At 35.0% G+C, this 16,918-nt stretch overlaps 1 pseudogene; it reads left to right on the plus strand.

Annotated features, from left to right (window-relative positions):
• The window catches only part of LOC133203485 (uncharacterized), a 58,021-nt pseudogene that overhangs the window by 17,258 nt on the left and 23,845 nt on the right, over positions 1–16,918 (plus strand).

A 16,918-nucleotide genomic window follows, 5' to 3' on the forward strand; every position in this document is an offset into this window, starting at 1 on the left:
TCTTTTAAACTTCGTTATTTTAAGGAAATATCTGGATTCAAGTTTGTGAATGTAAAGCTCGAATTTATATAATAACAAATCTAAATGATTCTTTTTACATACAATACTAGACGTTCAAAGATAAATTTCTCTTTAAAAAACACAAAATCATAAATTCTCTTTGCCAAATATTTAAATCGTTTTCTTTACTAGGTTTTGCATCATATAGAGGTAAACCCTGATGGAAAATCATTTCCGGCCCTAGTTCAAACACTGAAGGAGGCTTATCGCATACTGAAACCAGGCGGAGTGTTGACCATTATTGCTGATACTCCGGAAAATATTGACGGTCATTGGTTCACACATCTAGTTCCAGAAACTACCAAGAGACTGCAGAAAAGGCTACCCACCCATAAACAAATGAAACGTATGCTTGAAGAGTCCGGCTTCTCTTTGAAATCAGCTTATAAAACATTAATGGCTTCGTATCTTCCAAATTATGACAATATAGAAGGTCCTCTTCATGAGTCCTGGAGAAATGTAAACTCTTTTTGGTCGCTTTGTACGGAGGCAGAAATTCAAAATATGATACAAAACGTGACGCAGATGAAAAATGAAGGGACTCTTCGGGCATACTATGAAAAACATGATACAATTGATTCTGTAGGAGCTTACGAAATATTTGCAGCTAAAAAGATATGAATAAGTATTATGCAATTATTACAGTAAAGCTTAGAAAACACAAGAAATTGTAACTTGTTTAAAATATCCTTTTAATGTGTACTTTGAGAGCCAACTGCGCGTTTATGGTGTGAGGATTCAATAACTGCTATCCCATTCGAAATATTATGTTTGTATACTTTGTATATTTTTGTATTTAAAGATATTTAATAAAATCAAAGACGATCCTTGTTTGAAAATACCTTTGGCTTAACTGAAGACATGTGGTATTAAACTCTTAAACCAGACGTATGACCAAATCGTGTATTTATGGCACAATAGCAAGATGACACGGTAGAGGTTATTGATGTGTCAAAAATGTGTACATTTTAAAATAAAAATATGTGTTAAAGTATTGAAAAAAAATATTTATACGAAACTTGGAGAATATCAATGAGAATCTTATGAGATTATTGATATGAGATTGATTGATTGATTAGTGCTTAACGCCGAGTTGGCAATATTTAAGCCATATTTCGGCGGAAAATTAAGTTTATATGACCGGTTTTGAAAGTTTTTTGGTGGCCTCCAGTGAGCCTAGTGAGTACTCCTTTCCGAAAACCAGAGAAACGATCTTTTGTTTGCCATAGGGTTGTAATCCTTGACATGGGCACCATTTAACGTCCCTTCCGACGGATTAAAATTAAAAAAAAAAAAGAAAAAAAGAAAAAAAAATTAAAAATGAAGACTGGAAAATTGTTAAAGTAGTTGTGCTCTTTTTTGTATTTTAAAAGAAATCAAAATGATTTGATCTTAAAAACAAATAATAAGCATAACTAGAAACTCATTGCGAGCAATGAGAGGTCTTCCGTCCGATTCTGAAAATAAAAACAGAAAATCACTCTGAAAAAGTGATAAAAGAAATTCAGCGTGAAAATCCAAGAAAGCTAACCATTAACCATTCACTTTTTTGCACCACTTCCTGTCACGACCGGAAGTAACGGCGATACAAGATTTTCTCACGATTCAAATAAACTGATGACTGACTATCAGACCTGAAAGTTTTAGACTTCAGTCGTTTACTGTTGCCGAGCAATATTGTGAGAACAAATTCTAATTTTGAGGACATGTAAACACTCGACCGGAAGTGAATTTTATAAAAATCTCTGCAAACTTTTTCAATCAAAAAGATGAAAACATACATGAAACTCCTAGAAGACTCTCTATTAACCCTGTAAATCCCAGAGAAAAATATTGAAAAACAAAAAGTTGCAAATTTAACATTTTTGAATTCACTTCCGTTTGCGACCGGAAGTAAGAACGAAGAAAAATAATGGTCGATCTCCATAACTACATTTGATTTTCTATCACCTCAGCAAGTTTCATATTCATATCTTTAGCCATTTTCTGATGATACTGTTTACTTTCTTTTATTCTTTATGTATTCAACTTTTTATTTCATGTAATTCCATATACAGGCATGTCCATGTAATCTTTTTCTGCACTTCTATATACTTCTGCATCAGACCATTTGTCTACTACGAAAGGTTGGTCACGATACATTATTTCGCGCGAAACGTCACTGGTAAATATTCGCGCATTTCCTTTGGAATGTATTTTCTATTGAATGGTGATAGCTTCAATGAAATTTCAAAATGTTCTTATAACCTGAATATCGAGCTTGAGAAAGTATATTTATCATATTGTACTTATCATATATCGTATGGATAAGTAACACTAAAGCAGTGATTTAGGTAAGATTTTCTACAAGTTTTATTTTCCTGTTTACCCCCAAAGTGGACTATCCCGATTAGTTACACATTCATGAAAAGACTGGAATGTTTCGCCCAAAAACATGTCTCGTCCTGTGACGGTCAAGGAATCTGATACCATTTATGTTCAATAACAACATCTTTTAGAAAAAAAATATTTAAATCATTTTCATTAAACAATCTTTAAAAAAATGGTTTTCTTATTTTTGTCTTTTCTGTTCATTTAATATGACACAAGCCTGCATGGGGAAAAACAATGGCCACGTAATAATTACTATGTATTGATTGCTTTAGTCAGGCAAGTTTCTTGAAAAAGCTATAACTTATAACCATGGTTTAGGATCAGTTTTCCGTGGTGTAAAACAAAAGGTTGTAGTTATCGTATTTCCACTTGTAGTCATGTCGTTTTTCTACTTTGAGATACAGACAAGAACAATTATAGTAGACGTTTGAGGAAACCCCGGATTAAAACTCTAGTTCGAAACAGAATTGCAACGTAATTGTGATGTGACAATCCAACAATTCCTTCACATTTCTTTGATCCTTGTGGTACTTTCATTCAAACAAACGCTCGGCTGACTCCGTAAATTCTGACCTACTTATCGGAGTTTACGGAGACAGCCGCCATTTTGGACCCGCTTCAAATTTAGAAATGCGAATATCTAGAGTTTGGATTGATCAATTCTAAAATAAATTATATATTAAGCATTTTCAGAAGAGCCTCTATTAATCTTATTAAAACAAAAGAAAAATATAGAAAAACAAAAAAGTTTAAAAATTCGAATTTTTTAAATTCGCATCCGGTAACGACCGGAAGTACTGACGACGCACAAAAAGGTGATTCCCCTCATTTAGAAGACATAACCTACCATCTCTAACAAGTTTCCAGTTCATATCTTAAACCATTTTTGAAAAAAGGGGGGACAAAATTTCATTTTAAAATCAAAAAACTATCAATGACTTGGCACCGGAAGCGAGTTTTCCAAATTTTCCTTCTGATGAACAAAGTCCATTTGACGACGCATAATTCCTGAAGGTTTCATTTAAAACCACTGAATAGTTTTTGAGAAATCGCCTGCACAAAATTTTTTTTGGGGAAAAAAAATAATAATAACTAGAAACTCATTGCGAGCAATGAGAGGTCTTCCGTCCGATTCTGAAAATAAAAACGAAAATTCAAGCTGAAAAAGTGATAAAAGAAATTCGGACACTCTGGAAATTTAACCCTGGTCGTCAGCCTGAAGATCCAACGTGCTGTCTCCTTAAACCGGAAGTTGACGTTTTCAAGGTTACTCAAGACATTTGCACTCTGAATAACATATTTAAAATTCATTTCAAATACTCTATCTTTAAAGTATATTCATGGGAAAGTAAAATACTCAAATTATTTAGTTTTTCTCTTATGACCGGAAGTTGTCATATTTGTTTCCGGTGGGACCAACATCTTTCGAATTTGCGAAAAAGATGCAATAAAATTGTAACAGAGACATTTATTTGCCTCTGCTGGGGATTGAACCCGGGGCCTTTGGCTTGCCAGTCCAGTGCTCTACCAATTGAGCTAAAGGGTTAACCCACTAGCCCAAGCTAGTAGGAAGCCGTGTATCTGACACTACCACATTGTCCCCCTCCAGAGAATGAGATGTCCTCATCTCTTTTTGGAGTGCCGACGCCTGTGGGGCGAAGTTCTGGGGGCAATCACTTTCACCCGCCAGAGAACACCCGGGTCCCAACGTGGGCGCCAAATGTAACAGAGACATTTTGTGCCTCTGCTGGGGATTGAACCCGGGGCCTTTGGCTTGCCAGTCCAGTGCTCTACCAATTGAGCTAAAGGGTTAACCCACTAGCCCAAGCTAGTAGGAAGCCGTGTATCTGACACTACCACATTTGAAATGGGGTTCGTTTATATGAGAATAATGACAAACGCCATGCTGTCGTTGTTGATAAATATATTCACTCTCAGTATAATCAGTATTATCACAGCTCTGAAATATATATAAACAATCATAAATATTTTATAACAAAGCATACATGTAGATCACTTGCCAGATAGCATGGTCAAATGAAGAGTTATTTCCCTTTAATTGTGCTCATAGATAAAACATTAAGAGTTATCTTTCTTAATCAATAATATGTACAAAGTATGAACACTCTGGAATATATAGATAAAACAATGAGATCAAATTATACTGAACTCTTCCAGAATAATATAATTATATAGACAATATTCAAAATATATATACATCATACCTATATGTGATATAGAGCCATAACTCCAATATATATATATATATATAGCTGAACACAGCTGTACTCTATTCAGTGATCTGTGTATGAATAATATAAATATAACTTTACTATATTACACACTTATTGTCACAGATATAAAATATACTTATTACTCTGAATATTTACAAAGTCATAAAATAATCACACAAACTGAACTTTCATACTTTATATTAGAATATTATTATTTGGTAATTTAGCAGATAAACAATTATATAGAAATAATGAAATTAGTAAAAGTAAACTTACATTCTGTCCTGTCTTGGTCATTGTCATAAATAAGTCATCATATCAAAAGCCAATATGTCTACTCAGACCAAGATCTCCAACAAAAGTAATTAACTAAGTAAAAACCAAAAGAGAGGGAAACTAACCAACCAATGAAATCCAAGTTGGCCTGGACACTACACAAGATATATATAGAAAGGGACAGGGGTTAAATGACCACTGTGATGTCATACATCTATAAATAACTAAATAAACACAGCTTGATGTAAATAATTCCATGTGGATTTATTCAATAAATGAAATGCTGTAAAGAAATGAATATGACAATTTAACTGAATTAATTTAATCCTGAAATATAATAATTAATATATAAAATAAATCACTCTATCACATACTTCCCCTCTTCGTGAAATGACGTCCTCGTCATTTACTATTTCATAAAGAAATAACGACTGTAAAATAAAATAAAATCATATAAAACATAGAATATCACTGAAAATTTATATACACTTACCGAACTGACTGACTGACTTAATGTACTTATCTTAACTAATTCTTACCTGTAATAATATCTATCAGAGCCTTTTCTACGAGTTCTTTACTGTTGTTGGAATGAAATACATTGCTGGAAGCTAATGTCTGCAAATAATCAGCCCTTGTTTTCCAGTCTGGTTGTTGTTTTGCTATCTGTTGGTTTACTATATAGTCTCCACTAGTGATCCATGATGTTGTTTTCTTTACTCTTTTAGATCTTCTTGGTACAGTCTTTGGTATCTGTTGTTCATCAGCTGAGTCTTCATCAGAATTGGTATTATCCAAATCATCATTATCAGCTTCTGCTTGTTGTTTTGTGTCTATAGACTGTTCTGTTTCCTTTACGTCAGTGTCTTCTGTAATGGTAGCTACTGAAGTACCTGTGTCATCAACATGTTCAGCAGGTGAAGGTATTCCGGAACTACTCTCATCTTCAGCGCTCTCTTCTTCATTGGCCAATGTATTCTCCTGCGGGTTACTTTCTATCCCAGAAGCAGGTGTACTAATCTTGCTGTAAGCAATAGGTGCTGCTTCATGTACTAACATTTCTTCATTACTGCTCTCTGAGTCACTATCCTCATGTTGTGAGGTACTCTTCTGTTTGGATCTTCTTGTGACTCGAGGTTTTGTTAATTTCCTAGGTGCTGGCTTAGGCTTTTCTGTCAGTAATTCAAAATCTAAGTGTCCAATTGGTAGTAAAAGGTTCCGATGTAAAGTTCTTATACAGGTGTTGTTGCTTTCTTTTCTTACAATATACACTGGAACTTCTTTGTTTGGTTGACTCTGCACTATATATGGCTCTTCCTCCCATTTATCTGATAATTTGTGAGTGCCTTCAAATGCAACTATCTTGACCAATACTCTGTCTCCTGGCTGAATGACAGCATCTCTTGCCTTGATGTCATAATTCTTCTTCTGTCTTCCTTGGGCATTTTGGATAGATTTCTGTGCCAAATGGTAAGAATGTTCTAATTTAGATTTCAAAGATTTTATGTAGGAATTCAGGTTTTCGTGTTGATTTGGTCCATCTGTTTTGAAAATGAGATCTATTGGAAGTCTGGGTTCTCGTCCGAACATAAGAAAGAAAGGTGATTGGCCTGTTGTTTCCTGTTTCATCGAATTATAGGCATGAACTAAAGTTGAAATGTGTGACTTCCAATCCTGTTTTTGGTAATTTTCAAGTGTTCCTAACATCTTTAGAAGAGTCCTGTTGAAACGTTCTGTTAAGCCGTTGCCCATTGGGTGGTATGGTGTTGTTCTCGACTTGCTTACTCCAAGAATGTTGCAGAGCTCCTGTATGATTTTGGATTCAAAATTTGCACCTTGATCACTATGTAGCCGCAAAGGTATCCCATAATGGACGATGAAATGATGAAATAATGCCTCAGCTGTGGTTTTGGCCGTTTGGTTCCTTGTAGCTACAGCCTGCGCAAATCTAGTAAAGTGATCGGTGATGACCAGGATGTTCTCATATCCTCCTTTTGATTTTTCTAATTTAAGATAGTCTACACACACCAGTTCTAGAGGTTGCGATGTTCTGATATTAATGAGTGGGGCTCTGGTTGGTGTCGTTTTTCTTAGAAGGCATCTCCTGCAGTTTGAAATGAAATGTTCCGTGTCTGCTGTCATTCCTTGCCAATAAAATCTATCTCTAATTCAACTGATGGTTTTCTCGTGGCCAGGATGTCCCATGTCAGTATGAAGATGGTACAATACTGTTCCAATACATGATCTAGGTAAAATTATCTGTGATTTCTTTTTCTCATTCACTGTTGTTTCTCTAATGAGGATCCCATCTCTTAATCTAAGTTTGTCAAAATTCTTGTGAAGTAAAGCATGGTACTGGATGTTGTTGTATGGTAAATGGTGTTTTGCTGGCTTGTACCTATCTCGCACGTATGGTATCCAGAATCTTAACACTGGGTCATTGTACTGATGACGACGAATATCAACCTCTGTCTGATCACTCAAGTCTGGTAGGTTGTCAACTGAAGATGGAGATATGGACAAGCATTGTACATAGGGATCATTGGATACAGTTGAGTTGCATATGGTCTTAATGGAATCGGATGTTATGATTTCTTGGTTTGGTATCCTGCTTAATCCATCTGCATCTGCGTTGTGTGATCCAGGTCGATATAATATTTCAAAGTTGAAGTTGGCGAGATCAGCAATCCATCTTTGGCTTGTCGCGTCAAGTTTCGCAGATGTTAAGACATAGGTGAGTGGGTTGTTGTCTGTATAAACCTTGAATGTTCCTCCATACAAGTAATCTCTGAATTTTTCGCATACGGCCCACTTCAAAGCCAGAAATTCCAATTTGTGGACAGGATAGTTCTTTTCTGATTTGGACAAACTCCTGCTGGCATAGGCTATAACCCGTTTGAATCTGTCTTGCGTCTGATATAATACAGCGCCGATGCTTGATGATGAGGCATCTGTATGTAGCTCAAAGGGTAAGGAGTAATTTGGAAATCCTAGAATTGGATATGTTGTAAGTTTCTCCTTTAGTGTCTTGAAGGCTTGTTCATGTTCACTTCCCCATCTCCACTTGTCTGGTTCTTTTGATGTTCTTATTCCCTTTCTAGATTTCTTCTTGGTATTTGGTAGAAGGTCATTCAATGGGCGTGCTATTGTTGAAAATCCCTCAATGAATCTCCGGTAATAACCAACGAAACCCAGGAATTGGCGAACTTCATCTGAATTTCTTGGTTGCGGCCAGTTCTGTACCTTACAGATCTTTTCCGGGTCTGGTTCTATTCCCTCTTCACTAACAATGTTTCCTACATATTTTACTTTCCTTTTGAAAAATTCGCATTTCTTTGGTGACAGCTTAAGATTTACTTCCCTTAGTCGTTGAAAGATCTTTTCCAACCGCTCTAAATGCTGTTCATATGTTTTTGAGAATATTATCAAGTCATCCAAATAGATGAAGCATATATCAAGGTGAAGTCCTTCAAAACATTCTTCCATAAGCCTTTGGTATGTAGCAGGTGCGTTGACTAGACCAAATGGCATACGATGATATTCGTAAAAACCTAAGGGTCCAACAGTAAACGCAGTTCTTTCCTTGTGACTTTCATGTAACTCAACTTGATGGTACCCACTTTTCATATCTAGTATGGTAAAAAATCTATTTCCTGCTAACGCATCCAAAATTTCTTCTATTCGTGGTAATGCATATGAATCTTTCTTTGTCCTAAGGTTTAACTGTCGGTAATCTACACACATGCGCAGTTCGTTGTTTTTCTTCCGACAAAGGACAACATTACTCGACCAGGGTGACTTAGACTTCCTTATAATTCCTCCCTCTAAAAGCTTCCTCAAATGATCTTTGACTTCCTCAAACATGGCAGGTGGTATATGCCTTGGTCTTTGTTTAAATGGAGTATCATCATGTAGCTCAATTCTGTGTTTTACGATGTTGGTGTGTCCTATGTCTGTGTCTGATTTGGAGAAGACATCTTCATACTTTCTTAATAAATGTTCTGCTCCTTGTTTTTCTGAAGGTGTAAGCCCATCTTCTTCAATCTTTACTAAATTCAGGACATCTTTGGTTTGCTGGAGGTTAGAACAAGGAATATCTGTTTGATTTGGTTCTACTTTCACAGGTTGTAGCTCGCAAAGTATAGATTTAGGTGGAACTTGTACTGTCCTTGTAGTGATGTTATCAATGTCCACTCTTATCACATGATTGGCTGGATAGGTATAGTCTGTAAGTGATGGTACAATATCCAGGTCTGATGGAATTACAGAGCAGGATGTGGCTTGTAGAACAGCTGTTGTAGACTGATATGGTATAGCTTTGTCGACATATCCCGATATAGAAACCGTTGAATTAGGTGGTATAATAATGCAGTGATTTTCAGCTGATTTTACAATTCCAAGTCTGTTGTTGTTGCGAGCAAGTTCTTTTTCTCGTATTGTCATTCTTCGAAAAGCTAGATACCATGGTGTAAATAATGCAGCATCCTGTAGGTATCTGTCTCCATATTTGTCTTTGACATCATCTAGCATATGTTGTAGTATATTTGTTCCTATAAGTAGTGGTACTGTACTGTTGTAATTGCTTGTTGATACAACGAGTAATGGAAACTGTTGTTCTTCTGATGATTGTGGTAATCCATTACTGATGATGGAAGCCTCGATGTATCCATGATATGGTAATTGTTGACCATTAGCACATTCCACTTTTAAAAGTTCTTCTATTGGATGAAGTTCCAAGTGACTAAGATGTTTCATATAAAAATCATAGCTAACTGTTGACACAGTAGATCCAGTATCTATCAATGCTCTGACTAAGTTTCCTTCTAAACTTGCTTCAACTTCTGAAGTACTCCCTACTAATTCACTGGTTCTACTCCTATTAGGGCTTCTCCTGTATTGACCTATCGTCTGCCCCGCAACGAAGGTCTCCTGGTGTTTAAATGTCTTCTGCTGTGGTCCAAACGCACATGACATCTACGTGCTATATGTCCAGGTTGTCTGCACCTATAACATATAGGTTCTCCATCCTCTGTCTCTTGTAAAGCAGAGTCCTGATTGTCGCTATATCCATAATCATAGCCGTATCCCTGATTATATCTTGGACCATTGTAATTCCTGTATTGAATTTCCAGATCCATAGTTTCCTCTTCTGGACTGTGGCTGAACTCTGTCATATGGTTCACCAAAATCTTTGTAATTCCTGTTTGTGCGCTGTTGTCCTGATCTCTTATTTCCTTCTTCCATAGCACTGACTTTGGTAGTAAGCTGTTGAATCATTCCTTTAGGTTCCTTAATCTCATCTCCTTTCTCAGCTTCACTTGATGCTACAGCCATATTAGATTGTGCCTTCTTCGTTTCATGTTCCTTTTCTACAAGTCTGATTTCCTTCCTAAGTTCATCAAAATTGGTCAGTGCATCAAATTTGTATCCAGTAATATCCTTAATCCATTGATGTAATCCATTCCAGAATTTTGATCTTAATTTCTCATTTGCATCCTCCTTTGTTGCGACTCCTTTGATAACAGCTTTCCTATAAATCTCCTCTAAACGACAACTCCAACTCATGCTATCCTCTCCTTTTTCTTGTCGCGCACTGTAAAATTGCTCCATGATTGTTTCTCCTCGTTCTATAGTGCCGAATACACTCTCCATCTTGTCCAGTATCTGGGTGACAGTGGCTCCAGGACCAAGTCTCATGGCAACCTTTCCTGCATCTCCTCGCAATGATCTCCTAATTGACTGAGCAATTGTTTCCTCCTTGTACTTCTCCTTGATCAAGCAGTCAACTACATATCGCCAAAGATCATATGTGGTGTCATTCTTGCTGCCATCTCCAGAAAAGCAAGAGATCTTTGGGATGTGGGAACTGATGGTGCTTCCTGATGCTGATGAATTTCCAGTATCCGTGTGTGGTTCTGTCTTTACATTGACAAATTCCTCCTCATTCATTTGTGCAACATACTGAGTCATCCATTGTTTGAAATCCTGTGCTGTATCAGCTTTAGGTTTTACATTTAATTCTTTGAAAACTGATGCTATTTGATTGAGTTCCTCCTGTGAAATTTCTACTGACATGATGATTTGTTGTTGATCGATTTCTGAATAAACTTCTCTAATTTACTAAATACTAAGTACCTAGTAACTAAATCTACCTTAATTATCTTAATAAATCTAAATTATGTAAACTACATCCTCTGAAGTTGAAGAATCCAATGTGTAATCCAATCCGAAGAGTCCGAAATGAAGTTGAATAATTAAATCTTACTAATTAATAAAACTAATTAAACTTAAATTCTAAATATCTACTTAATTAAATTTTAATTCTATGTAACATTAAAATTCACTGAAATGCAAAAGTATTATACACCTGAAAAGCAAAATTTAATATTAAATTTCTAAATAAGCTGAAATGAAAATAAGTAAATTAAATATCTTAATAAGTTCGATAAATATATATCAAAGTTCAAAGAAAGTACCAACTAAATCCTAAATAAATATAACCTTAATCTAATACTGTATTCTAAATAACTACAGTGGTTTTAAGTAATGAAGGATAACTCTAACTACAAACTTACACAAGGAAGATAACTCTTTTCTTCAGTACATCGTGTGCGCTCAAGCGTGACGAACTCTCGACCAGGGGTCAAATACCCGATGTAAACAAAATAACGCGAAATCAAAGTAAACGGAACAGCAATGCAAAAAAATGAAAAGGAATTCAATGGGTAAACAATAAATGACGGACAATGGTGAAAACCACCAACACTGATTACTCAAAGTAATGTGACCTTAGGAATATGTACTTAAATGTACAGCAATCTGAGTATTAAATGAAAGATTTCACATATTTACTACAGGGGTGATATAGGGGTGATAAAGCAACTAAATACTGACTAGATCAACAAATCTGATCAAAACAATTAACTCACTAGACACTACCTCAAATCACCTGTAAACAACCTGTACCTGAAAGTCTAAATGTAGGTCACTAATGTCAAGGTCAGCTGATCAAGAGAAAAAGAGATTAATGTAGGGTGGAAACAGGTATCTTAGATTAATAGAATTAATTTCTTGTACACTACAATTGTCTTTTGCTCAAAAATAAATAATATTTACATTTATCTTATATACAGGAAGGATATAGCAGGCTATTTACTTTACACTAGTATGCCTGTCTGACTGGTCAGTCCAAAATACACGTGTTTTGGGCACAACAATAAAAAATACCTTACCGTGCTGGCAAGCTTCTAAACACCACAATGAATAAATAGTCACAAAAAGTTCAATTATGTCACTTTCACTGAAAGTCCAGCGTTGAATGGATTACGCAGTAATCAGTCTCTATCTGTCCACACAATACACCACGTCGGTGGATCCTAGATCCTCCTCGGCGTGAGATCCTCACGGTCAGTCGCGCAATGGGCAGTCAGCCAATCCCACCGTGGATGCCATTGAAATGGGGTTCGTTTATATGAGAATAATGACAAACGCCATGCTGTCGTTGTTGATAAATATATTCACTCTCAGTATAATCAGTATTATCACAGCTCTGAAATATATATAAACAATCATAAATATTTTATAACAAAGCATACATGTAGATCACTTGCCAGATAGCACGGTCAAATGAAGAGTTATTTCCCTTTAATTGTGCTCATAGATAAAACATTAAGAGTTATCTTTCTTAATCAATAATATGTACAAAGTATGAACACTCTGGAATATATAGATAAAACAATGAGATCAAATTATACTGAACTCTTCCAGAATAATATAATTATATAGACAATATTCAAAATATATATACATCATACCTATATGTGATATAGAGCCATAACTCCAATATATATATATATATATATATATAGCTGAACACAGCTGTACTCTATTCAGTGATCTGTGTATGAATAATATAAATATAACTTTACTATATTACACACTTATTGTCACAGATATAAAATATACTTATTACTCTGAATATTTACAAAGTCATAAAATAATCACACAAACTGAACTTTCATACTTTATATTAGAATATTATTATTTGGTAATTTAGCAGATAAACAATTATATAGAAATAATGAAATTAGTAAAAGTAAACTTACATTCTGTCCTGTCTTGGTCATTGTCATAAATAAGTCATCATATCAAAAGCCAATATGTCTACTCAGACCAAGATCTCCAACAAAAGTAATTAACTAAGTAAAAACCAAAAGAGAGGGAAACTAACCAACCAATGAAATCCAAGTTGGCCTGGACACTACACAAGATATATATATAGAAAGGGACAGGGGTTAAATGACCACTGTGATGTCATACATCTATAAATAACTAAATAAACACAGCTTGATGTAAATAATTCCATGTGGATTTATTCAATAAATGAAATGCTGTAAAGAAATGAATATGACAATTTAACTGAATTAATTTAATCCTGAAATATAATAATTAATATATAAAATAAATCACTCTATCACAAAATGATGCAATTTTTACTTAAATAAAGAAAAGTTAACATTTTTGATTTCTTTTATTAATTCCTGTGAAGACTGGAAGTGACGGCTGACGCTCTGAACCCAAATGGTTTTGCCTACATCTTAAGGACTGTTGCTCATATAAGTTTGGTGTCTTAATCTCTTACCGTTTTCGAGTTCTTGCTCAGACAACTTCTCATATAGAATTTATCAAGAACTCTTGAGTAGTTTTGATTGTAATAAACAGGCTATATTCTCGATCGTTTAACCTATCAAGCCAACCTTCTTTTTTTTTTTTTTTAGATTTTGCCAAATCAGTGTTTTTGCAATTCTCAATGCAATTCCTATGTAAAATATTGAAAAAAGGGACCTACATAATTTTTCACCATAATATTTCTCCAAAACTCACTTATTTCATATGGTTTTTATTTTATGTACATTATTGTATTTTCATTTCCTATGATTTCTAGATGTTTAGCTGAAAATGTAAATAAAGAAACAAGAAAAGGACATACCGGCACCGATCTCTATTTTTGAGTTACTTCCCTTAACAGCTATAATCATATTTGATTCATAAGGGTCAAGAGAGTCAGACTGGTTGATTGATTCTATCATGTAATTGAATGAATTGATTGAAACACATTGTCATAAAAAATATTGGCATGGATTTATTTCAATTTTTATTCATAGTTATAAATGCTGCTTCCTTTATACAATCTAGAAACTGATCTCAGTCGGTCTACCTTTAAGCATATGTCACATCTTTGCCTTTCCCAGCATACTGAGCATAACTATGGTAAATGACGACCTGTTGACTCTTTGTCTCCTGAACACAATGTACAACAAAGCCATTACTACTTTTCTTTCTTTCTGTATAGATGATTCCACCGGTTGAAGGAAGTACGCGTACTTTTTGTTTACCTCTGTAAACATATGTTTTATTGGTTTTCACCGCGTAGAGAATTCTACACGGGAGATCACTCTCAATCACTATTTCATAAGTGAAAAATCCCATGTATTTAACTTTTTTTTCTCAGGTAAACTTTGACTTGCCAATGTCCGTGAAATATAACACGGGTCATTCAAAAATGCAAGGATTTTTAAGGATTTATTTAAAACAAATGCAAATGGCGCAGGATTCACACAGAAAAAAACATCATTTATGAAGATGAAAACGTATATTAAAGGTAAAAAACGAGAAAGAAAATTCAGACATAATCGGGATTAAACCCGAAATAATAGAACACCGTTGACGTTGGAGGTTAGTGTGCGAGGTACCAGCCACCCGAGGGGCTCCGAGTACCGACCTGCTCGTCGGAGTTTACGGAGACAGCCGCCATTTTGGACCCGCTTCAAATTTTAAAATGCGAATATCTAGAGTTTGGATTTATCAATTTTTAAACAAATTATATATTATGCCTTTTTGGAAATGCCTCTATTAACCCTACTAATATCAAAGAAAAATATTGAAAAACAAAAATGTTAGAAAATTCAATTTTTAAATTCGCATCCGGTAACGACCGGAAGTACCGACGACGAACGAAAAGTCATGTCCCGGCTAGGATTTATCACGATCTATAATCCCTGAAAGTTTCACATTGATATCTTTTACCGTTTTTGAGATTAGTTGCGGACAAAATGTCTTTTTAAATTCAGAAAATGGTCAATAACTTGACACCGGAAGTAAATTTCCAAAAAATCTCTCGGATAAAATAACTTCAGATTAAAACACATTGTTCCTGCAAATTTCATTAAAATTTATCAAGTAATCTTCGAGAAATCGCGTGCACAAAATTAGATGGGCGGAAAAATAATAATAATAATAATAACTAGATGAGATCTCGTTGCGAGCAACGAGTAGGTCTTCCGTCCGATTTTTCGATAAGATGAGATACGATTTTGACTATGATCTTTGTTAAAAGATAATAATATATAGACTTCCCTAATTAGATTTCATTCTTTTGATTTATATAACATTATTAAAAAAGCTCTAGATGACATGCTTTTGGCCCCTCTCAGCCCCTAGTTTGAGGGGTCAGCCCCTTTTTCTTGATATCAATTGAAAGGTCTTGTGATTTTGAAAACGTTTTGTTCAAGAAATATTCAGAGATTTCTTTTCGTTGTGGAGATATGCTGAATGGAAATATTTAGGGGCCACCCCTCCAAGTCCTTAATGGGGCCGTTTGACAAAAACTGAAAGGGTTCATATTGTTTAGAACATTATTCTGACCAACTTTTGTTCAGTATTGCTTATCAAAATATTCCCCCTTTTCGAGATATAAAGCGTCAAAGATTTAGCATTCTGGCCCCTTGTGACCCCTTATTACGTAACATATGATCAGAATCTTATCAGATATTGTTGTAAATCGTTAAGATAAGGATCTTTGCTTCAGTAATGTATTACAAATTATTGATCGTTAAAGAATTATAGATGAAAGACTTTTGGCCCCTCTGAGCCCCTAATTTGAGGGGTCAGCCCCTTTTTCTTGATATCAAATAAAAGATCTTGTGATTTTGAAAACGTTTTGTTCAACAACTATTCAGAGATTTCTTTTCGTTATGGAGATATGCTGAATGGAAATATTTAGGGGCCACCCCTCCAAGTCCTTAATGGGGCCGTTTGACAAAAACTGAAAGTGTTCATATTGTTTAGAACATTATTCTGACCATCTTTTGTTCAGTATTGCTTATCAAAATATTCCCCCTTTTCGAGATATAAAGCGTCAAAGATTTAGCATTCTGGCCCCTTGTGACCCCTTATTACGTAACATATGATCAGAATCTTATCATATATTGATGTAAATCGTTAAGATAAGCATCTTTGTTTCAATAATGTATTACAAATTATTGATCGTTAAAGAGTAATAGGTTGAAGACTTTTGGCCCCTCTGAGACCCTAATTTGAGGGGTCAGCCCCTTTTTCTTGATATCAAATAAAAGATCTTGTGATTTTGAAGACTTTTTGTTCAACAACTATTCAGAGATTTCTTTTCGTTGTGGAGATATGCTGAATGGAAATATTTAGGGGCCACCCCTCCAAGTCCTTAATGGGGCCGTTTGACAAAAACTGAAAGGATTCATATTGTTTAGAACATTGTTCTGACCATCTTTTGTTCAGTATTGCTTATCAAAATATTCCCCCTTTTCGAGATATAAAGCGTCAAAGATTTAGCATTCTGGCCCCTTGTGACCCCTTATTACGTAACATATGATCAGAATCTTGTCATATATTGTTGTAAATCGTTAAGATAAGCATCTTTGCTTCAGTAATGCATTACAAATTATTGATCGTTAAAGAGTTAAAGATGAAAGACTTTTGGCCCCTCTGAGCCCCTAATGTGAGGGGTCAGCCCCTTTTTCTTGATATCAAATGAAAGGTCGTATCATTCTGCACAACTTTTCTTCTATATGTTTTAACAAATTCTTAGCAGGTATGAAGATATGAAAGAAAAGGTGTAAAATTTTGTGAGATGTTTCTGAGACATTTTTTGAGCCCTACCG

This window comes from Saccostrea echinata, unplaced genomic scaffold (genome assembly GCF_033153115.1).
Source record: "Saccostrea echinata isolate AGI-Se365-2 ecotype Australia unplaced genomic scaffold, CSIRO_AGI_Sech_v1 ptg000051l, whole genome shotgun sequence".
NCBI lineage: Eukaryota > Metazoa > Mollusca > Bivalvia > Ostreida > Ostreidae > Saccostrea > Saccostrea echinata.